This window comes from Phyllobates terribilis, unplaced genomic scaffold, assembly GCF_046119375.1.
Source record: "Phyllobates terribilis strain yellow unplaced genomic scaffold, ASM4611937v1 Scaffold_4__5_contigs__length_816908805, whole genome shotgun sequence".
In the NCBI taxonomy this organism is placed as follows: Eukaryota; Metazoa; Chordata; class Amphibia; order Anura; family Dendrobatidae; genus Phyllobates; species Phyllobates terribilis.
In genome coordinates this window covers 106666776-106692022 of record NW_027362764.1, presented here as the reverse complement: position 1 = coordinate 106692022, position 25247 = coordinate 106666776, and the positions used below count along the sequence as shown (strand labels likewise).

The 25247-nt window shown below is 42.7% G+C and overlaps 1 protein-coding gene across 3 annotated transcripts in view; it reads left to right on the top strand.

Annotated features, from left to right (window-relative positions):
* The window catches only part of WDR37 (WD repeat domain 37), a 191033-nt gene that overhangs the window by 6935 nt on the left and 158851 nt on the right, over positions 1–25247 (top strand). For all 3 annotated transcript variants that reach the window (XM_073677655.1, XM_073677654.1, XM_073677652.1), the window contains exon 2: positions 5211–5277. The gene's annotated coding sequence lies outside the window, so the exon portion shown is untranslated. The remainder of the gene's footprint in view (positions 1–5210; positions 5278–25247) is intronic.

Genomic DNA, 25247 nt, shown 5'->3' with positions numbered 1-25247 from the left:
ATCAACCCCCTCCAGCTCGTTGTAGAGGGGTGACTCCATAATACAGGGCGGTACAGAGGCACCAGGTGGTGGTATATTGAGTGACTCCATGATACAGAGGCACCAGGTGGTGGGACATGGACTGACTCCATCATACAGAGCGGTACAGAGGCACCAGGTGGTGGTATATAGAGTGACTCCATGATACAGAGGCACCAGGTGGTGGTATATGGACTGACTCCATGATACAGAGTGGTACAGAGGCACCAGGTGGTGGTATATTGAGTGACTCCATGATACAGAGGCACCAGGTGGTGGGACATGGACTGACTCCATCATACAGAGCGGTACAGAGGCACCAGGTGGTGGTATATAGAGTGACTCCATGATACAGAGGCACCAGGTGGTGGTATATGGACTGACTCCATGATACAGAGTGGTACAGAGGCACCAGGTGGTGGTATATTGAGTGACTCCATGATACAGAGGCACCAGGTGGTGGGACATGGACTGACTTCATCATACAGAGCGGTACAGAGGCACCAGGTGGTGGGACATGGACTGACTCATGTATCAGACCAGCACAACCTGGGTCTTGCAGGGTTAGCAGTCAATATGTCTTTGAGGGGTGTGGGGTTGGAGGCTGGATCTTCAATCCAAAAAGTGATGTCAGTTTTAGCCAGGATGTTCGGCCACTCCCAGATCGGGCCGACTGGATCCTAAATTGTGTTGGTGACAAATATGTGGACGGCGTTTACACAACATGAGGTTTTGTAGCCCAAAACAGCGAGCGACACGTCTTACTGGTGTTTGGAAAATTCTTGGGAAATGCGTCTCCTCCTCGATGAGGTGAGCTGCCTCCGTATACAGAAGGTCTTCTTTCTCTCACTGGTGGTTGGTTCTGCTCTGTACATCTGTCTATAACAGAGGCCATTATGCTCCGCAGAAGAAGCTTGCCGGATTGTGATGGGGTTTGTTGCGTTCTGGAGAGAAGTTCCTGGTTGTGATGGGAAAAATGGAAGCATGTCTAGTGCATCACATAGGACAAGACAATTGTACTGACAGGCTGTTGCTGCACATGCAGCAAATAGAGCTGCAGTGTAAAGCAGGGAGGGGAGCAGCAGCCTTAGCCTTTGACAAATGACTGGATAACTTTTATGTTTACTCAAGAAGGGGCAAAAAAGAGAAAGTTATCACCGCTTCACATTTTCATCCTTGATCCATGAAATGCAGATGTTTTATGTTCACACGTGGGTTTTCTTTTGTGCCTTGCAAAGGGTGAAATCGGCAGTGAGAATCTGCAGAGAGCGGACATGCTCCTGATTTCTGCATACGAGATTGTATACGTATCAAGTGCATTAGGGCAAAACAAACTGCAGTAATTCAGCAAAATCCTAGTCAAATAGTGCGTATATTGCTGCAGATTTCATTGCATAAATGGACAGGCTGTGATATGGAGTGGATTTTTTTTTTTTTCGAAAATCCAGATGGTAATTGTGCTTAGTATTTGACACTTTTCAATGTACCCTTAAAGGGTGTCACCAGATTTTTCCTTTGTAATCTGAGAGCAGCTCAATGTAGGGGCTGAGATCCTAATTCCAGCGATGTGTCACTTACTGGTCTGCGTGCTGTGATTATTTTACAATCAGTTTTCTGTGCTGCAGATCTAGCAGTTTTGTGAACGTGTAGCCCTGTATAACCCCGTCCACATCACTGATTGGCAGCTTTCTGTGTACACTGCGCATAGGCAGAAAGCTGCCAATCAGGGGTAGAGGCGGGATTACACAGAGCAGATAACCAAGAGGCACGAGACCACTAGTCCTGTAGTGATAATCTCCTGCTGATAAAACACTGATTTTATTGAAACCGCAGCACACAACCCAGTAAGTGAGACGTCGCTTTCATGCCAATGGGAATGGTCGGGTCACTTGTTTTAACCGCTTTGTTGTGAAGCATTTAGAAGAAGCTCAATAGACTAAACATTAGCAAATGTTCATTCTTTTTAGCACTTTTTCGGGCCGTCTGAATAAGTCATTGTGTGAACAAAGCTTAAGAAGCAGCACATTCCTGTCCGTCCTTACTTCTGCGTGTGTAAGTGCTGGATCTCGTAGCACCAGAGGATGAGCTTGATGACTGTACCTGGGGGAGGAGAGTTCAATATGATGCCATTTCAGGCTGAGTGACAGGGAGCAGCTTGGGAACAATTGTGCACGGCTGTTGTAACCTGCATCGTGACTGTTCTGGAGGAAACTAGCAGCATCTGTAATGGAGCTGTCATCTGTATAATGTGAGAGCGGTGGCTGTGTGCAGGCCACTTTATGGAGGAGACGTAATCTCAGTTCTCCTCTATTCTGTATCGTTTTCTGATATTTCTAATCAAACCTTAAATGTGCTTTGGGTTGGACCTGATGTTGATGAGAGCAATAAAACGTTGTTTCCTCTCTCACCCGTCCCACACTGTGCCGTGCCCTGCTATTTTCGCTCTTCTGATAGAGTTCATTGAAAGTTCTCTCCTCGCTGCCAGAGTTATTACTAAGAAACTGTTCCTTCCCAGTGACGCCGCATTTCCATGGGTGGCAGCGGCTTGTGGTGTGACAGACGGGACTGTGATAACGGCATCTAGTGCATCTCTGCCATCAGCTGTAAGGACCCTCATCCTTCTTATTACAGGAGTGTTATAGGCCCACACCCAGGATCGGACTGGCCCAGCGGGCAATAGGAGAGTCCTCCGGTAGGCCGCCCCTGTGAAGGAGTGTTAATGAGTATTGCTATTACACTTCATTCACAATTTGCAGAAAAAGGTAGAATCTAATCGTTCATTAAACAAGGTAGCCAAATTATTATTACAAAGAAGGAAAAGTAATTTTGTGTATTAGGGTCAGGTTATTTTAGCATGTAACTGAACAGTGGACCCCAAGAATCAATGTTACTGGTGGGCCGTTGCCAAACCAGTCCAACACGGCCCCACCCTCCCCCTTGTCATCATGACAATTTCTGGTTTCATACAATATTCTTAAAGTCATTGATCAGATTGAACTTGGGATGGAGTATATCAAGTAATATTGCCTGCTCCCCTTTTTTTTCTGCTCTGCTCTTATCTACTAATTTTAGGGTCCCATAATCCTCAGCCCAACTTGATTTCCCTCTCAACAATGTCACTTATCTCAAAATGACCAATGCCAGGTATTTTTTCTTCATTGGTGCAGTATTCCCTTTGCTCGAGAATGATGGCTATGGCACTATGGTTGTCTGCCTCTGCCCGGCATATAGGATCGGACTGGGTGTCCGGACAGCCCTAATGCTGCGGAAGGCGCCTTCCTTTAGTATTGTGTAAGGCCTCATTCAGACGTCTGATCTTGCGTACGTGTTTATCACGAATAGAAGTCGCGCCCGTTAGAATCTATGTGACTGTTCACATGTCTGTTTCTTTGAGGACCCAGTTTCTGGGAAAAATGGAGTCATGTCTGTTTATGACACGAATCACAGCTCAAACTCGCCCATTCAAATACATGTATCAAGTGAAAGATAAGGACAGACGCAGATGTCATCCGTGCGCCGTCTGGTTATTTTTTTTTATTTTTTTTACTGTTAATGGGTAGAAGATTTTTTTTTTTTTGCACATTGTAAAAATGAATGGCACGCTGATAGTAAAAACAGACAAGGCGACCAAAAATGATTGAAAAACTGGATCCAGCACCCGGATGAAAAGGGTTCTTCTTTTTTTTTTTTTTTTTTTTCTTCTGTGCCAAAAAACAGACGTGATTGAGACCTTAGTGAGAGATTGTCTGTAATACGGCGTGTTATGGAGCAGCCGGTCACCATTCTGACTTTAGGTGTTGTCGTAGTTCGGGGTTGTGATTGGATCTTGTACAGATGGAAACCTCTCCACGCTCTCCAGTCCAGACCCGACTATACATATAGGTGCCTCTGCCTAGAATCTGCTATTTCTCTTAATTATTTTACTTGCTTACTGTATGTAACGTCATTAATTCCCCTGCACTTTACAGACATTATTCTCTCTGTCCCCATTGGGGCTTACAATCTACATTCCCTATCAGTATGTCTTTGGAGTGTGGAAGGAAACCGGAGAACCCGGAGGAAACCCACGCAAACACAAGGAGAACATACAAACTCCTTGCAGATGTTGTCCTTGGTGGGATTTGAACCCAGGACCCCAGCGCTGAGCCACCGTGCTGCCCTAATTTCTCTATTACGATGTCAGGAAGGCGACATAAAAGCCTGTACTGTGGCGTCTGCTGATCCATGAAATTCTTGAAAGCTGTTCTGTGCTTTGGCTCCATACACATTTGTTTTGGGAGCTGCGACGTGATCAGCATAAAGTTTAATCATTCGGAGGAGCATAAAAAAATCATGTTTCTCCAGATGGATGACTCTAATTATTAAAGGGACCTGAGATGCTGTACATGAGGAGCTACCTACAGGCGGAAAGTCATAGAGCTGAAAGAACTGATTGATATATAGGTTTGTGGGAAAAGGTTCTGCCAGAGGCGACAGTCACACGTCCTCGTCATCCGAGTTGCATTCGTTTTTTTTTTTTCCATGTTTTTGTCACTGAAGCTGATAGTGTTCGATCCAGCGGTGCCTCAGTTACACAGAAGGATCTCTGAAGAAGGGGTTCAGACGAGCGAAATAAAAATCATCTGACTTTCCTCGGTTTTGTCCGTTTTTACATCCGCGTGGCCTCGGTATTTATACGTCTCTGGTTTTAAAATGTACTCGATCAAATACAGTTTCCTATTGCTCATCCATACACTTGAATACACTATTCTCATCCGAAATATTAAAGAGAATAGTTCATTCTGCATTTTTTCCCCACTATACAGACACTTGGCCATATGAAAAAAAAATTGTCATCTTTAATTTTATTCATTGAGACCACTCCTTATTCTGCACTTAGGAGTCCAGTGGGTGGTCCTAACCAGGGATGGTCAGTCTTCCCTGTGCACAGTCACTAGATAGGACCACCTACCTAGAGGAAGACTTTGAAATCTAAAAGGTCCAGTAAATGTTTATTAAAGCAGACAGCCCAGATGTGACCTAATACACCCACCAAAGTCCCCATCCTACAGGTGCCGCAGCGACTACAGAGAAGAACGTACTGTACGCTAATGGCAGATGATGTGCCGGCTTTTATTGTCAATTTAACTAATGTACAACCCTTTTAATATAACTTGATATGTTTGAGACATTTTCTCTTTTTTTAATTTTAGGAAAATTGTTCCCCCCTACCAGACATAAAACCCTAATGGGCCAGGAGGATAGCTCTGCTTAATACAGGTGAGTGGATCCTTCACTGGCTGGACTAGAACGTGGTATCTGATATGTCATACAGAAGATGATGTTAGCGGGGTCCATCCATGGAGACCTCCGGCAAAAGCAATGAATAGTTATAATTGTATTGAAAAAATAAATGGGTCTTAGTCTAATTTATAACTCAAAACCCAAGATGACCTCTAATATTAAAACCTTACCTTTTGTCAAGTGACATACATGTGGATAAGGGCTGAGAAGGACTGAGGTTAGGACCGTCCCGAATAGGGTCACCGTGACGTGGTGGGATGGCTTTTACATTTTTCAATCAAAATTATGTTAACTAAGCACCCAGTATTATTTTCATGCACTATTTAGGTTTATTTACTGCAGGGTATTTGCTTATTATGTTTTTATGTTGGGTTTTGTCTGTGTAGTGACCAGTGTGAACATTCACTTACATATACTGCATGCACACCAACTTGTATTCCAGTTCATCTCTTCATGTGTTTTCATTTATAACCCAGGCACATCCGCCCCCAAATAAAAGCATTGGAAGCCACAGCATTTAATTTGTTCAATGATGCATTTATCTATTTTTTTTTTTTCTGTTCAGGAATGTGGCCCGTATTGTTTTGCAGATTAGCATTGCTTGGGTTCTTATGGCCGGACCCCCAAACTCTGATGGCTGGTCCATTCAACATGCTATGAATATCTATGGTGAAAAGCGGCAGGGGCAGATCTATAGTGGATTCAGGGGCTGCAGTTGCATCTGGGCCCTGTAGCCTAGAGGGGCCATAAGGTCCGTATGGCGTATAGGAGAAGACCAATACAATTAAAGACTCCATATAGCTTGGGGCCGGGACCCTGTCAGAGATTTTGCTCTAGGGCCCATGAACTTCATGTTATGCCACTGGTGGGAAGCCACATTTAATATTAAGCTATATTAGTTTGGTTGTAAAAAAAGAGAATGTTTTTTTTTTATTTTTTATAAACCTTTCTTTTTTTCTTCTCGAAATAGCGCCTTTCTTGTAAGTGGATATGTCTGGTATTGCAGCTTAGCTCTAAACACAGTGGAGATTAGCTTCAACCGCAGACACACTTCATGGACAAGATTGATGCTATTTCTTAATGAAAAATCTGATCCTTTTCTTTAAAGGGAATCTGAGTAGGATCAGGCCTCCTAAGCCATCTATGTGGAAATGCAGGTTGTAGAAAGTTTAATAAAATGACACCTTGATCTCTGCGATCCGATGTCTTATTCCTGAGAAATTCACATTTTTCTTAAAGAACCACTTTTTTTTTCATTAAATGTATGTATATGTGTGTAGTGTGAGTGTATTAATATACTTACCTACTGCTGGGATCCAGCGCCGGTCTTCTCCTCCTCTCAGTGACGTCACCGTTCTACAGACTTTCCAGGTCACACTGCGCTCTGCCTGACCCAGAAGTGTTTTTTTTATAATGTAACTCTATGGAGCGTCAGAATCAGACTTGCACTGTAAAGAGACTTCCGGCTCACGCATAGAGGGAGCTGGATAGTCTTAAGAGCAATGACGTAGCTCAGAAAAGGAGCAGAACGGCGCTGGATCCTGGACCAGGCGGCGGTAGGTGAGTATATTAACACACTGACGCCACAGTGCATTCTCACACACAGATTTAATAACCATTTTTATGCAAGTGGTTCTTTAATATGTAAATGAGCTGTTAAGATCTATGGGCCAGACATAGATCTCCCTGAGAATCTGCCTGTAGAGATTATTATAAATTAAAAGGGGAGTTACCAGTGTGAGTCATGTAGATCAGGAGAGCAGACTGTCAGTTGTTGCATATCTCACACTGGTAACTCCCCCTATAATTTATAATAAGCTCTGGAGGCAGATTCTTTGGCTGATTTATGTCTTAAATCTTAGCTCTATGTATAGAGCTTAATGGCTTACATACATGTTAAGAAAAATGTGGATTTCTCTTGAATAAGACATTGGATTGCAGATATCAAGGTATCATTTTATTCAGCTTCCTATAACCTACATATAGACGGCTTAGGAGGGTTAATCCTACTGACAGTTTCCCTTTAAGATCCCTGATTAAAAAAAACAAACAAACAAAAAAAAAAAAAAAAAGACAATCGCTGATAAATAAATGATAGTGTAAAATATGGTCGTAAATAATAAAATTAAAGCTAAACAAACTAAACTAAAAATGCTAACTGCTGTAGCTGAGCAGCAGAGCCGTGCAGTTTTGTGTACGTTCAGGAGGAATGCTTGTAATGTATCCGGAGCCCGCACATTTGTTCTGTGTCATAGCGTTCATTGTTTGCATTGCTCCTGATTGCCTCTTGCATATCTCGCTCGCTGTGTGTTAGAGACGGTTCACTGCTTTTCTAAACCATTAGACGCAGTTTGAATTCCTTATTCTTGACTTTGATTTCAGCCATGTAAGGTAAAAGCATTTTCATTCAGATGGTTTTAGAAGTTCTGTCTGTTCGTCCATCCTTTTATATATGTATATATATTAGAGATTCACTCTCTCTGGTAGGCATTAGGCCTTAGGTAGCGTTCACATAGGCAATGTTCAGCACCCAGCCTATGTGTTTAGTGCCAGCGCCAAACAGAAGTGTTCAACTCCGGGCACAGCGTCTACACGATTCTCTGCTGCTCTCACAAACAGACTACTTAGCTCAGTCTCTATTCAGACAGGGACCCCGGCATTTCTATCTTTCTCAGCTCAAGATAACATTTTGGCTGATCACTCACCAGCGGCACACTCAGCTCTGCTTCATCCAGCAAACTGACACTTTCTCAGGAGACTGCCACACAATTATTATTATTTATCATTCTAGCGCCATTTATTCCATGACGCTTTACATGTGAAGAGCTTTACGACATTCACTTTAATGGTGATGAGCTGCAAAACCAGAATCTCCCAATGGCAAAGTGTTGTGCTGTTTTTGGAAATAAAAAACAAAAAACAGATTGAATTTTTAATCCGTGGACAACCCTGTTGTTTTAACCAGGAATGCTATTGCACTATGTTTGTGATTGCCATTTTCTTTTAATCTTTTTATGATCTTTTTAGGTTTTTCAGTACACATTTTGATTGCTTCTATGGAGCAAAAAATCATTCTTTACTGCTTAGTTCTGGCCAGAGCCGGGCACAGTAGTGCAGTGCTATCACAGCTGGTCTCTCGCCCTTATGTATATACAGTGGATTGATAATTGGGAGTGCACCCCTCTAATGAAATGTTTCACATTCCCACATACTAAGTTTCCTATTCATGGCCGTGTTTTAAATATTTTGCATTCTTTGTCTTTTTTTTCTCATTAAGACCTTCTCCCTGTTTGTTATTACTGGGCTCACCCAGGTTAAGGTAGTGCGCATGATGGTCCCATCCCAAAAATACAGTCACAAAACCACACATCATGCTTGGATTACTGTAGGATCACCTGATGGTGTGGTGTGAAACTGACCAAAGAAACAACAAACCCAAGCATTTAATGTCTGTAGCTACATGTGGTACGGCATTAAAGAGGATCTCCCACCAGATCTAACACGTTGAACTGTTTATATCTTAGAATTGTGGCTGCAGAGTTGAATAAAGCATAAATGTAATATTTATTTCTTTATTATCTTCTTTGCAAAGCTATTTATGGTGCCTAATATGCAAATTTCCACTATAACCAAAGCGGTTTTTGGCTTTGAATTTTCTCTGGGGGCTTTTACTTTTTCCCCTGTATAACATTTCCCAATCATAAGCAAGAGGCATCATGCAGGGTGAAATAGAAAGAAAACGCCCCTAGAGATGGTTAGAACCGACTTTCTCTGAGTGTTATGGAAAGGCTGATGTGTCTAAACAGGTCTCACTGATCTCATTGCCGGTGTCTACTGTAGTTACAAAGGCTGGGAGGAGAGCAGAGCTGTGTCATTATATACACCGATCTACATCTATCCCAGGCATCGGGGAATACTACAGAGCAGAGTATGTAATGATGCACAGCTGAACTCTCTTCCCCTTTGTACAGTAGGTGCCAGCAGTGACATCTGTGTGATTTAAGGAGGAGAGCAAAGCTGTGTCATTACATTCACAGCTCTGCATCTATCCCATTGGGAAATAGTGCCCTGATAGCTGGTACAGAGTGATTGTGTATGGAATGCTGCAGCTCTCCTCTCACAGCTCTGACAGTGTGGTGGGAGGAGAGCAGAGCTTTGTACTATTACAGTCAAATCTCTGCATCTTTCCCAGGCTTTATTGGGGAATAATGCCCTGATAGCTGGCACAGATACAGAATGATGTATATGGACCGCTGCAGCTCTCATCTCACATCTCAGACAATGTGGTGGGAGGAGAGCAGAGCTGTGCGTTCTTACAGTCGCTGCTCTGCAGTATTCCCCAATGCCTGGGATAGATGCTTATCGGTGTCTGTAATGACACACAGCTCTGCTGTCCTTCTGGCACTTGTAATCAGTAGATGCCAGGAGTGAGATCAGTGTGTCCTGGTTGGACACATCAGCCTTTACATATACACAGAGTAAGTTGATTTTGATGTTCTCAGCTAACACCCAATTTGGTTATAGTGTAAGTTAGCTTATTAAATGCCATAAACCCTACAAACCAACATCTCCAAAACGGAGTTGAGAAATGAAAAAACAAAACACGTTTTACTCGATTCAGCAGCCACTATTCTATGATGTGGCCACATGAACCCGCTCATATGGGTGAAATTCCTCTTTAAATGTATATAAAATTCACTTGGGTATGTTCACATGTCAGTATAAAAGATGAGTAGTATTTGATTGAGAATCCAGGGGCTTTTGCTGCAGATGTGCATTACTCCTATGGTCGTCGTGGGGCTAATCCTTTGCTTCTCCGGCAGAATCTGGGGGTAATAATTAGCATACAGAAGTGGCAGAAATCCTCCCAGATTTTTCCCCTGCATGTATCAGGGTTGCAGAATCCCTAATCACATGCATGAGATGTGCATTACATGTGAGGCGCCTGTCAGTCCAAAATCCACACTGCAAACCGTGTCAAATCCAACTCGTGTGGATGAGGCCGTATTCTGCTGTGGGGCGGCGCAGGAATACAGGATTCTGCTCCGATGTTGGGATACATGATCGGCATCCTCAGGACATCTCTGGAGCTAGTGAGCCGCGTAGAGCTGCAGGGTGTGCAGCATCCGATGGTGCCCGGGCGTCTTCAAGCTGCAGCTCGCATGTTACATCTTACTTGTCTCTGCATCATTCCCGGGAGCTTTATGTTGTTGGTAAATGATGAGAAATTACTCAATTACCGATTTAACCACCCAATGAAAATGCTGCCAGTTTGAGGATTTCCTCAGACAGTAAAATTCTGGTAAGGGCTCGGTCAGACGTCCGTTTTTCGTGTACGAGTGCTATCCTTGTTTTTACCTATCATAGTCTAGAAGGCTGTTCACATGTCCTTTTTTTAAAATTTTTTTTTTCCTTTTTCGGACTGAGCGCACGCAAAATTGCGGAGTCATGTTTAATATTGTTGCGAGTGTTGGATCGTAATCGGCAATGCGAGCCTATGGGCCCTTAAGAAAAAATCGGACCGCACTCTTGATTTTCTTGACTTCTAGATAGGGGAAGGAAGAGGAACTTTTTTTAATTTTCTCATCCGGAAAAAAAGACTGATGAAACCGTGACCAAACTCTGATGTCACTCTGATAAAAATTGATAAAAATCTGAAACAAAATCACTGATTAAATTAGGGTCTTTTTCCTTTTTAAGGAGAAAACCGCTGACATCGGAATGAGCCCTAAGTGAGATTTGTGAAAATAATATTCTCAGAAGAGCGCGGCTGGTCTTACTGGCCGGACATTGACACACATTTTGCAGCGTGGGATCCATAAGTGCAATGTGGTCAAATTTGAGTTTTTTTTTTTTTTTCTGATGTTGTTGGGGAAAAAATATTGCAAGTATGGGGTAATTGCACCAATAAGCAATGTGACGTGTCAGTACACCCCACCAGTTTTTGGGGTACATTAGACAATGATCGGATTAGAGGAAGGTCTAGGGATACTAATGTTTTATTTTTCTATTACTTCAAAACTCATAAGTGGAGATTTATTGATTCTGATGCCCAGAAAAAGTGACACAGTTGACCACCGTAACAAAAAAAATAATTAGCATTTACTTTCCATATCCTGTTCTTTTATATTACATTTTTTTTATACCTTGTATGTGGTTGGTATTTTGCAGAATTATATACAGGATGCGTTCACTGTGGGGCACACAGTCTTCCTCACTTCTATTCACTTGACGTTATTACATAGGAAGTTTTTTTTAAAGTATGGGACTTGGGGCGCACACAGACGGACGTATTTCCTGTGCGAGGATCGCATTGCAATTGTTGGACGACAGTCAGTTCTCCTGCCCTGAGCGTGACCGCTGCATAGAAATACGTCACGCTCAGGTCAGGAGAGTCCAAGGATTGTAATACGATCCTCGCACGAGAAATACGGCCGTCTATCTGCCGCCTTAAAAGGACTCTGTCAGCACAAAATGACTGTACAAACCAAGCACAGGCGCTCGGTGCACCCTTAGCGAGTCTAAACAGTTCAGCGAACCTTCCCACTCCTCCTCCTCCCTCCTCCTTCCTCCCTCCTCCCTCCTCCTTCCTCCTTCCTCCTTCCTCCTTCCTCCTTCCTCCTTCCTCCTTCCTCCTTCCTCCTTCCTCCTTCCTCCTTCCTCCTTCCTCCTTCCTCCTTCCTCCTTCCTCCTTCCTCCTTCTTCCTCTTCCTCCTTCTTCCTCTTCCTCCTTCTTCCTCTTCCTCCTTCTTCCTCTTCCTCCTTCTTCCTCTTCCTCCTTCTTCCTCTTCCTCCTTCTTCCTCTTCCTCCTTCTTCCTCTTCCTCCTTCTTCCTCTTCCTCCTTCTTCCTCTTCCTCCTTCTTCCTCTTCCTCTTCCTCTTCCTCTTCCTCCTTCTTCTTCCTCCTTCCTCTTCCTCTTCCTCCTTCTTCTTCCTCTTCCTCTTCCTCCTCCTTCTTCTTCCTCTTCCTCTTCCTTCTTCTTCCTCTTCCTCCTCCTCCAGGCGGCGATAGCTAGAAAATAAGAACCGTAGGTGGAAAGATGCACTGAAAATGTTTGGCCACACCAAGGGTGCACAGAGTACCTATGCTTGGTTTGAACAGTCATTTTGTGCTGACACACTCCCTTCAACAGGTCCAGCCAAAAGTTTGAAAGTAAAACACAAGCTACACGATACAGATACCTCTCTGGTGCGATGTAGAGACGTCCCTTGCCACAAATATGTATTATTTTTTTTTTACTTGGTATGAGTGCTGCTGTCCTCCTGAATCAGACGTACATTTTATTATTTTGTTCCTACACTTCTCCGTTTCTGAGGCTTGGCCCCCTTTTGCCTCTATGTGCATGCAGTTTTTTTTTTTTTTTTTTAAACCAAGTGGGTTAGGTCTTAAGTGTTTCTCTTAAGGACCACGCCCAGTTGGTATTATATTAGATTTAAATACAGGGAAGAAGGGGCCATATCTCATAATAGTGGCACAGAAACAAAATAAACAGCGCAAGAATCAGGAGAACAGCGGCATTTACACCAGGTATAAACCTTTTATATTTCCTGTGGTGGGTCATCTTTAAAGACATGGCTCAGTATATATTTATTTACTTCATTCGCTTATATAGCGCCATTAATTCCCCAGCACTTTACAGACACTATCATCACTGTCCCCATTGGGGCTCATAATCTAGATTCCCTATCAGTATGTCTTTGGAGTGTGGAAGGAAACTGGAGAACCCGGAGGAAACCCACACAAACACTGGGAAGACGTATAAACTCCTTGCAGATGTTGTCCTTGGTGGGATTTGAACCCAAGACCCCAGCGCTGCAAGGCTGCAGTGCTAACCACTAAGCCACCATGCTGCCATGGACCTCCCCCTTGTCTATTTACTCTATAAGTTAGAGCGGTTCCCCTTCATAACTGGCTTAGTGATCGGACTCAAAGGGTGGTTGTAAATGGCTTCACATCCAGCTGGATGAATGTCTCAAGTGGGGTACCACAGGGCTCCATCCTGGGACCTGTATTGTTCAACATCTTTATCAATGATTTAGATGAAGGAATTGAGGGTAAACTGATTAAATTTGCTGATGACACAAAGCTAGGAGGGATAGCTAATACTAGAGAAGAGAGAGAGAGGATTCAAAAAGACCTAAATAAACTGGAGCAGTGGGCAGCAACCAACAGAATGGTTTTTAACAGGGAAAAATGCAAAGTACTACATCTGGGCAATAAAAATGAAAAAAGCATATACAGAATGGGAGGAATAGAGCTAAGCAACAGTACATGTGAAAAAGACTTAGGTATACTAATAGATCATAGACTGAACATGAGTCAACAGTGTGATGCAGCAGCAAAAAAGGCAAATACAATTCTGGGATGTATTAACAGAAGCATACAGTCTAGATCACATGAAGTCATTATCGGTCTTTACTCCTCTTTGGTCAGACCTCATCTGGAATACTGTGTACAGTTTTGGGCACCACATTTTAAAAAAGACATCGACAAACTGGAGCAAGTTCAGAGAAGAGCGACCAGAATGGTGACTGGTCTGCAAACCATGTCCTATGAGGAACGGTTGCAGGATTTGGGAATGTTTAGCTTGCAAAAAAGAAGACTGAGAGGAGACTTAATAGCTGTCTACAAATATGTCAAGGGCTGTCACATTGTAGAAGGATCATCTTTATTCTCATTTGCACAAGGAAAGACTAGAAGCAATGGGATAAAACTAAATGGGAGGAGACACAGATTAGATATTAGAAAAAACTTTTTGACAGTTAGGGTGATTAATGAGTGGAACAGGCTGCCACGAGAGGTGGTGAGTTCCCCTTCAATGGACGTCTTCAAACAGAGGCTGGACAGACATCTGTCTGAGATGATCTAGTGAATCCTGCTTTGAGCAGGGGGTTGGACCAGATGACCCAGGAGGTCCCTTCCAACTCTACCATTCTATGATTCTATGATTCTAGGAGCCAGAATAGAGAACCCTTAAGGTGAACCTGTCCTCTCCATGTATTACATAGACTCCTATTTATTTCATTTGCCACCATGAGATGTCTACGTTTCTCTTAGTCCCCACACATGGCTTACCCCGGGGACCATTGATTCCCAGATGGTTTTATTTAAAAAAATAAAATAGTCAATTAAAAATGGGAATCTAGGAAATATGTGTAGGATCATAAATTCAATAGCTATGATCTGTGCTTTGGTTTATTAGTGGTGAGCGCTTTATGGAGGTCGTCCTACATGTGCTCAGAGAACGTTAATAATTCAGGTAAATCCACACTGTTCCCGTCTCTTGCTGTAATCTTATGTCCCTTACATTAGTAGCTCTCCCGGCAGATAAGTGCACTGTGTGTGATAAAGGCTGTGGACAGTCGCTGTGGATTGACTGAAAGCAAACAGTATATACTCTCTATACGGGAAGGAGGCGGAGGTGCCGAGGGGGGTCATATTTTAAGATTGATTGGCACTCTCGTAACCACATTGGGGCTGTCACGAATGTGCTTGTGGTAATCTTGCATAATCAGAAATGACTTTGTCTGTGCACTTTTTTTTTTTTTTTTTTTTTGAGGATCTGTCAACTCTTTTTATATAACAACCTATCTGAACATTTTTGCATGGAAGTCATTGTATGAGCTGCTCTTGTCTCCCTGTAAAAAAAAAAAAATAAAAAAATTCCTTTTCCCTTTTATAGGGATCAGGTTTAGCAGTCATGAGAAATCTACCTGTCATGGAAAGTGGGCACACTAGGTGAGGTGGATCTTCTAAGCCCAGGGTCCGGGCATCGGTGCCGCAGGCGGGTGTTGCACATGGGAAACAACAGAATGACTGGGACCCATCACCCTGGAAGCCGCAAGCAGACAGGACACGTCCTGGAGGCCTGCAGGTGGACACGTAGAGGCAAACAAAGTCTTAAGGGGGTCCTGGAAGACAGGCAGACACACAGAGGCAAGCTGAGAGTCTTAAAGGGGTCCTGGGAGACACAAGTGGACAGGACATGCCCTGGAGACCATTGACACGCAGCAGGGTTACTGGACGCCGCAGACAAGCAGGTGTAGTCCTGAAGAATACTGATGGGTAGCAAGGTTACTAGAAGCCACCGACAAGTAATTCAGGGACTGGAAACCACAGACGACCAGAAGACGCCATTATTGTGCACCAACAAACTAAGAGTTACTAGCAAGTCTTAGATCAATACCAAGACACAGGTGTGTGTCTCAGGAGGCTTTATATAGGCCTAGAAGACATGGGAGCACGCCGAGCTACTTGCAAAGCTTGATGAAGAGCACAAGAAACCGAATGGACCGGGACAGGCGCTTAACACTAGCATAGAAGTATGCAAATCAGAATGGAAGTGCACTGGGGGCGTGTCAGTGCACTTTCAGCCTGATTGGCACATGGCTTCTACACTAGATTTCTCTTGACTGGCACATAAAATCTCAGTGAAAAAGAAAAAAAACAACTTTTATTTAGGGGGCAAACACCTATAGTGATATCACCTCTACTTTCATGTAAAAATTGTGCTGATTGGTTATCTTTTTAATATTCTTGAAGAAAAAAAATACAAATTCCTCTGTTATTCCTCCTGGAAATATTTGATTGCATTGACAACTGCATCTTAGCGTTGTGTTTGTGCTATGCTATAAATGACCAATAGATGCGGGTCCTGCCGCTGGAACCCGAGATCGCAGATTCGCCATGAATTTCAGACTCCGCAGTGAATATTTCCCATCGTGTGCTAAAGGGTTAAAATGCCTGTAGGAATAATCGCCCGGGCCGAAGCTGCAAAGGGCTGTGTGGACAAGCCCTGCAGATGAGGGCGAATACTCCGCATATCTCCCTGCTCTTAGATCCAGACCTCAGGACATGACCTGATATTTCCCCACATAATAACCTCTGGTGGTTCGCGGCTTCCTGCTCACATTGGATACAGCAGAAGCCGCCTGCTAATTGTTCATTGCGCAGCGCACGTCTCGCCCACGTTTTCTATCCTTAACTAGGACAGGATCAACGAAACTGTAATCTGTTGCATAACTTTATGATGTGTTATGTTTTACATCTGTACTAATTACCAACCCACTTGCGGGCCTAAGGCCATGTTCACACATGCGGCACCACTGCTTTTTTTTTTTCTGTTTATTTTACACAAGTGCAGATAAATATGCATTAGTAATCTGCTCTGTTAATTGTTTTTGTTGCATTTTTTTATACTTTTCCTTTTTTTTTGTATTGCATTATCTGTTGTAGATTTGAAGCAAATTTTTAAAGTTTGTTTTTTTTTTTCTGTGCAAAAACTATTCACTCCCAAACTTAATTACATACCCCCACCCAAAAAAAAAAATAAAAAAAAAATCACACACCAAAAAACGCACAGCGCTGCATTGTCTTTAAACATCCAATGGGCAAAAGGTTTCGTGAAATCCTATACAGGCAGGAGTAGGAAGAGCCTGGAATTACTGCAGAGCTATGGCAGCAGCCAGAAGGGTTAAGGAGAAGTAGAAATGAATGTGTCATATTTTGCTAACACAGGGAGTTAGAAGCTGACTGTGAGAACTTGCTACTTGATGTAGTCTTGTGACCTCCTCAATCACTTACTTACCATAGAAGCAAATGGACCAAACGTAAGCGACAAACGTCCCTATTCATTGTGTTTCCAGTGACCTTTTTTTTAAGGTAGTATGATCTATTTTAGTTTGCTGTCATATAAAAGGACATTAAGGGCTCGTTCACACAACGGTATTTCCAATCCAAGTGTTGTCTGATTAAAAGAAAAAATAATAAAAATAAAAACCGGCCCGCATTTACAATTATTTATTTATTTATTTATTTATTTATCTATTTTGTAAATTGGATACCACTCTCAGTTCAAGTCTGAGCATGTTAAAACTCCGATGCTGTTCGGAGTCGCAGGATGGCATCCTATTTTTACGTATATATTGCCATTCTGTTACATAGGAAACTTTAAAAGGTCTTATAAATTATTAATATCTGCTGCTCTAAAAAGAAGGGAAAAAAAAAAAAGGGCGGTGGTTTCTGGATGAAACTGAAGATTTTTTTTTTTTATGTGGTTATGTAAAACTGACCTCACGGTGATAAATACGCTGCCTAAATGTTTCCCGTCTGCTAGAACAGTTATTGCTTGTTTTGGTGCAGAATTGTCTTCATTGTCTTTCTGCTGGTATCAAAGCTCTTTGTATTTCATTCGCTTTCAATGAAGTATGATAAATAATTTGTGCATTTCTGTTTAATATTCCCCATGCCTTTTTTTCAGAAACGTAATGAGTTTTTGCTTGTGTCATTCAGCCAACAGCTATCTTATTTTGCCGACAGCTGGGGGTTTAATACTAGTGGCGTAATTGCAGTCTGACGGGCTCCAATGTACAATTTGGACCTGGGCCGCCACCTGCATTTTGGTCAGGTGTGTGGGCCCTTGTAGAATTCTAGAACCTACAAAAACATGCATATCCCCCCCCCCCCACATTTAATAATGTCCCCCGCCCTGTCTCTTTCCTGTGATTAATGTCCCCCAGCCTGAGCCCCTTTGAGCAGTGATGGTCCCCCAGCCTGAGCCCCTTTGAGCAGTGATGGTCCCCCAGCCTGAGCCCCTTTGAGCAGTGATGGTCCCCCAGCCTGAGCCCCTTTGAGCAGTGATGTCCCTCGTTCTTCTCAAGCACATATTTAAAAAGAAACAACGATTATTCTTGCCTTCCCCAGCTCCCACGATGCCTTGCGTTTTCTTATATCGCCGGTACAGAAACATGCAGCTGACTCCAGCGTGCAAGCGACGGGCAGCGCATGACGTCCCTGCCATGAGCCACCCTTGACTGGCACGCCAAAGTCAGCTGCTGGCCTCTGATTGGCTGTAGCATGTGTTGCGGTGCAGGGAACGGCGGGTCTCTGCGCTACAATACATTTCAGCTGAATGTGCATCCAAGGACGCACATCAAAGTGCAATAGGGGCTGACGTCAGCGGACCCCCTTCCCGTTCGGTCGCAGAGGGTCCGTTAGGCTCCTGTCCATTTCTATCTATCAGTGACGACATCACAAATTAAGATCTGGATGAGAGTTTCTTGCTATATTGTCTAATAATTTTTTTGTTCTTCTTTCACCTTGCTACGAAAAATAATAAAAAAAAAAATGTAATGTTGGTGGCTTTGGAGAACTAGATTTGGCCTCTAGTCTTTTAAGTTGCCTTATGTCCAGAAGATATTATGATGTATGACATCGGAGACTTCTTGGTAGCTAAAAAGCGTGGGTCCCCGGTACAGACTGTTGTCATGGTAACCGCAGCCACCGTAGACTGAAAACTATTGAGAGACTTGCGAAAAGAGCTCTCCATTAAACTTCAGGAAATTGGTGGCTTTCACGCTGTTGTTTTTGATCCAGATCTCGCTCTGGTGTCGGGGATTCTCCATCCGCCCTCCTGTGTGCGGGATCACTGGATATCATGGTTACGGAGTGGGGGCTGATCAGGCACATCATCATTACTTCTACACATTGGATTTCTGCATTCTCCAAGGCTCTAATTTTTCTTAATGGAGTGATTTATTATTTAAAGGGGATTTTTCGAGTTATTTTAATTTGCCCGGTGAAATATTCCAGGGTTTTACAGAGCAACTGGTCCTCCAAGAAATATCTGCCGATATCAGGGGAACCTGGAAAAATGACCTCTATGGTTAACGCATGCTCATTATTAACCAATCTATGTCCAGAATTGACAACCGCCCTGAAATGACTGTTGAACCCAAGCAGAAACGCTCGGTGCTCCTTTGGCGTGGCCATACAGTTCAGTGCATCTTCTCACCTACTTGTCTTACCTCTGGCTCCTGTAAATCTACAGCTGTCAATCAAGGAAGAGGAGGTTAGATGTGAATGGTAAGCTAGTAGTTGGGAAGGTAAACTGAACTGCTCGGCCACACTAAGAGTGCACAGAGTGTCTGTGCTTGGTTTGAACAGTCATTTTGAGCTGACTGACTCTTTTAAGGGCTCATTTACACCCCCCTGATTTTTGCATACAAGTTCTTTTCATGGATACCACTTGTATCTATGATATTCTATTAGACTGTGCACATATCTGATTTTTTTTGGTGGTCTGTAGAAAATATTGCAAACAAGTCAGGTTTTGATCCAAGGGTCAGATCAAAATTGGCAATGCAAGTCACTTGGGCTGTGAAAAAATCTGACCGCACTCTGATGGCATTCGAGTGCGGTCTGATTTTCACTGACTGTCAGAAAGGAGAAGGTGGAATTTTTTTCTTTTTTTTTTCTCCACGTTGGAGAAAAACAAATGAAGCTCTGGTCCAGCTCCTTGGTCCAGCTCCTTGGTCCGTTTTTCTTGCACATAGAAAAATCAGACGTGTAATCGAGCCCCGGGATAGAAGGACGTTTGGATATTGTGGTCACTCTGATCATAAGGCATCGGAATGATCATTACTATGATGACATTATCTCCTTGTGCCCATTGTCAATGTCTTTTGTCAGAAAATTGTTTTGGGACCTGCTTAAAATTATTTTTGTTTCCTCGACGTTATTGCCACAATTATAGCGTTTTACAAAGAAATGACAATCTTCCCGATCGTTGCGGCCGGTATTAAATCTATCTACAGTCATCCCAATTGATGCAATAAATTTTTTTCTTTTTTTTTTTTTAAATTGTAATTGTGTTCTGGCATGCTTTGGTAGAGTTGCCGTTGTCTGTCTGCTCGACTAAACTTCAGCTTTTTTTTTACTTTGCTGAGTACGGTGAATGCTTTTCCGGCAGCTGTGGCATCTTCTCTGTCCCCAATAGATGCGGTAGGGGACACGGCGAGGTGACGGTTTGTCCTCATTAGCCAGAAAAAGCATTGAAAATGGGCAAAGTAAAGACCAGCTGTTAAAATTGTATGGTAAAGTAGTAGAGGGACTTGTTTTGATGAATTTTTGATGCTTTTCAGTTTAGACCTTCTTATCCCATCTCTCAGCTATAAAGAGCTTTTTATGCTTCAGGTTCAGATACAAATGCATTAAATATGGCTGAGGCGAAGCGTAAAAGTCCAGCCATCAGAGCTGCAGGCTGTGTTTTTACTGCTAAACAAGTGATGTTAGAAGTTTCATGTAAAATCTATACAATAATCATAACTTAATGACGAATAAAGGGATCAGAGCCTGTCCAACCGAGAGGAGGATACACTACTGGTTGGTATAAGCAGAAATGTCACATGGCGCACAGACATGTTTTGGCTGGACTCCATTTACTTATAGGGGACTGATGTTACGCTTGTCTCCATGCATTTTCATAGGGAACTTTGGAGCCCCTGTTTTCAGAATCGACCCAAAAACATGTTCATCTCATTATCATATGTTTATCTTTTTGTCCTGTAGATAAGTGATGAATGCTGTTTATGGGATGATCACTTAAAGTGTTTGGCATGAAATTATATCCCCCATATTCTTCACAATCAACTGTATTGTATCTGGTACGAGATTATAGACCTCCTTTGAAATGTAAAGCTTAGAGGAGACGCCTGGCTTATTAGGTGGTCCAGCTTCAATGGCTCCAAGTGGAAAAACTCACATCCCCTAGAAGCTTAGCTGGGAACAAAGCCTTTCTGGCAGGATGAACCCATGCTTGGAGCCCAAGCTGCTTCATTGCTTCAAAGAATCCCCACTAGATTTATGGGAGCCATAATTTCAAAAAGAGTTACGGGGTAAATCGTACGTCCCTAGCCGTATACTGGTTACATTTTTGAGATCTCTGGAACGGGACGAACGCCCACTGGGGTCTCTACCCATTCTGGTATTCCGGGGAGATACTTAGAATGGCTAGTGGAAGCCAGGTAGCGAAGCAGTGTTTGGTTTCCCAGCGTAACGGTGGCCCGGCCGGATCTGATCATGCCAAAACCACCTCCCTAAGACCTTCTGTTGAGAACTTTATGATCCATCGTAGGTTTTAGAGTTTCAGCTACCAGACCCATGGGGCGGGAAACAGAGTGACCGACCAAGGAGTTAATTGCTTGTGCAAGGCTATGGCCCACTGTTCTCTTCTAAGGGAGGTCAAGCCGTTTTATTGTGTTGGAAAAAACTGGAAACCGCTGGCACCACACGCCTCTCGTGACTTTGATGTATTAGTGAGGTCGGGCAGAGCTGCGAGGTGTGCTTCTTCACCAGATTATTCCCAAAATCCTTAATGTGGTTTCCGTTTTCTGTAAATGCAGAATGAATCCTTTGTGCAAATACAAGCTATTTGTAATCTGTACTGGTTTGCAGCGCTATCTTACCCCCCCTATGCTGCTGGATCCGTCCTCCAGTGGTTCTAATGCTGTTGGGTGAGCATGCTGATAAATAATAATAATAATAAAAAAATGTAGCTCAGCTTTGCTATGCTGAATTTCCCACCGTTGCCAGCTGCATTTGCACCTATTGATCCTGCCTAATTCCTAAAAAACTGATGCACCCATGACCCTGTCTAATAAGACGCTCTCATGGCGTCCTCATTGCCCTGACATCTGGGTTGCAGCACCGCTCAGCCCTTCGGAGAAGAGCTTGATCATGTTCTGAAAATCTCCATGAACCTACAAGGGAATGTGGAGTTGGTGAAAAGTAATGAGTATTGGTCAAGTAATGTCAGTCATTACATACATTCAAAACTATCAATGGTCACCTCATTCACAGAAATAAAACATGCCAATGTGGCGCTCTGTCTATCAGGAAGCACAAAGGAGACCTGAGTGAGGGGCCTGCAGCACTGAGGAGAAGCAGTATGCTGCTGGGAGATGTCGTTTTAGCTAATGAGCACAATCAGCCATTCAGCTCTGTGAAACAAAATGCACAAAGGAACAGAAGAAGATGAAGAGGCACAAATATTATGTTGGACTTGTATTATATATTAACAATAGTGTTTTGTAAAAAAAAAAAATATTGCCGTTGTGAGAATAATTCTATGAGGTGTCCATACACCTTTTAAGTGCATTTGACCCTATAGCGTATTGCAAAATCGAAGATCGATAATAGGTGCCACATAATGTAAATGAAAAGCGTTACGTTGCAATCTTCAAGGTTCTGCGATGGCGACAAGGAAGTCACAAAAAAAGTTGCAACCAGTTGGATTTTCTGTGACTTGCTTGTCGTGGTACCAAGCCGATTGCAATGTGACCACATTCACTTGCTCCATGTGGCTATGTAGCAACGATATGTGGCTACTAGGGTTGAGCGAGTATTTTCTGCTCCGAGTATTTATAGCTGCTCGGTGATATGGTTGAATCGCTCCCGTGTGCATGATTTGCAACTGTTTGACAGTTTTAATACATGGGAGGAATGTCTATTTCTTACACATTCCTCACATGTAATAAAACTGTCAAACAGTTGCAAATCATGCACACGGGAGCGATTCAACCATATCACCGAGCAGCTGTAAATACTCGGAGCTCGGCCCGAGCATACTCACCGAAAGGGTTAATAGAACATACTCGCTCAACACTAGTGGCTACCCGACCTGTCATGTCCAAAGTCACCATGTGGCCCCCAACCTTAAGGTCCCACCAGTCTCCAGAACCCGGGTCAACTGACTACAGTCTCTCCTAGTGAATAAAACTAACTTTATTAAACATGTACTGTAGACGAAGCAGACATGTAATCCACAACCAAAACCGCTGGAAAAACAGGCTTTTTGAATGTAGCTTTTTTACTGTAGAGAGCTGGTTTTCGTTGCTTAAAAAAACAGCCTTGTGCAGTTTTCAGCACAGTTTCTGCTTTGGAAATGCACAATAAAACACTCCTTATTGGTACTCTCCATGTTATTATAATCATATTATAATTAAAAAATGCGTCAAAAGTCATGCTGAAAAAACACCTGTAAAACTGCATAAAAAAAGCGCAAGCTGTTTTAAGATGTGGATTTTTATGAAACAATCCTTTAAAGTGGCATAAATGGGTCTTTTATAGAATCGCATGTCTTTTTTTTTTTTTGTGTTTAAATATATTAGGTTAATCAAAAAGGAAGTATTTACTGGATGAAGGAATGGCTTTGTTGGACACTGGTTGTCTGGCAGTGAATTGTTAACACGAGGACAGCGCGCTGTTTCCTGTCCATTTATTACTTGATTTTTCCTTCCCTTATTTCTGGGCCCTCTTCCCACCTCCCACGTTCCACCCTTCATGGAACAATGTCTGTTACACAATCAATGCTTAATGAATAGCAAAAAGTGATATAATTTATCACTAACGCTGCATTTATAGAAATGTTCTATATTTCTTAGTCATTCAGGTCATCTGGTATAGTCATGTGCTAAAAACAAGTAATGCAAGCCCTATAGCAGTCTATAGGATCATACTATGCCTCTGTGTGCCCCCCACCACCACCATACTGTGGTCTCCATAAACTATATCCTAATGGCTTCTTGTATGCAGCCCAGTCATCTGCATAGAATCCGGAGAATAAGACTTAGTTCACACTTGTTGGATGCAACCCAGATTTTTCGCACTGATGCTGCACTGAAATACACATCAAATGTCCTTTGTGAAGGGGTTTTACATGACGTTGTTCACATGTAGTGGAAGAAAGTCTGATTCCTTTCCATGATGGCACCAAAAATCTGTAATGCTAATTGTGGATAAAGTTTAGTTGACTCCCCGTTTTACACTTTTTAAGGGGTTATTCCTATGTTCATTGTTGGATTACTTGTATATATTAAGCACTTTTTGAAATTTACCGTGTATTAACATTTTCAGTTGTTCTACAAATATTTAACTTTTTTTAAAATTTCTTTGGTTTACAGCCCGTTGCCTAGGAGACCGACCACTGCTGCTGTCTAGCTTGTAAGCCCTGCACTGAAGCTGGCTGTGATTAGGAGCTAACTATGTACTTGAATGATCCCAGCAAGCTTCAAAACAGTGCTTACAAGCTCAACAGAAAGGGCTTGTAAACACTGCCCATGTTCTAGACCGTATCGGTGGTTGGTCACTTGGACCATGAGCTCTAAACAAGAACGGATGAAAATTTATAATAAACAACAAATGAAGAAGTTTTTTGTTTTTACAGGCACTGTCCAAGGGTCTAGTAGGCAGTACGATCTGTGCTTACACTTACAGGATGTTACAGGGAGGCAGTACTGGGAGGCAGTACTATCTGTGCCTACGTTATTTTCTGGAAGATGCAGGGAACCAGTACGATCTTTCCTTACATTATTTACATGCACAAAATGAATACATAATTAAGAATCTTTGTCTGAACACATTCAGCAATAAAATGATTTGCAAAACTTGACTTAAATGACAATTTTTATTTTTACTTTGTTTAAAGCATTGTGTTTCAGTCATGGACTTTCAACTCTAAAAATAAATGTACACTCATAGCGCAAGCTTTTCATAGCATATTTATTAATGACGGCGCTCAGATAAGGATCCTTCCATTTTCTCTTTGCAAATTTAAACTACTGGTTCAAGTGTGGTACAGAGGCCGAGGAAGCGCTGCAGGCGTAGATCACTGCCCTGTGTGCACAAAGTGTCTGTGCCTAACAGCCTAGCGCCCTAGGCGAATGCACATCTATACCAAGTCATATACAAGTAACACTCCTATCTATGAAATCGCCCCTTGTTTTGTTTTCTCCCTCAGCACATGCATTATTTACAAAAAGTGATAGTATAGTGTCCCTATCTGTGCCTATGTTATTGCCAGGGAGAGACAGAGAAATAGTACTGTCTGTGCCTATAATATTTACAGGGAGAGAGAGCAAAACAGTACTGTCCTTGCCTGCCTTATTTACAGGAATAAACAAACAGTACTGTCCGTGCCTGCCTTATTTACAGGAAGAAACGGTAGTGTCTGTGCCTGCCTTATTTACAGGAAGAAACGGTAGTGTCTGTGCCTGCCTTATTTACAGGAAGAAACGGTAGTGTCTGTGCCTGCCTTATTTACAGGAAGAAACGGTAGTGTCTGTGCCTGCCTTATTTACAGGAAGAAACGGTAGTGTCTGTGCCTGCC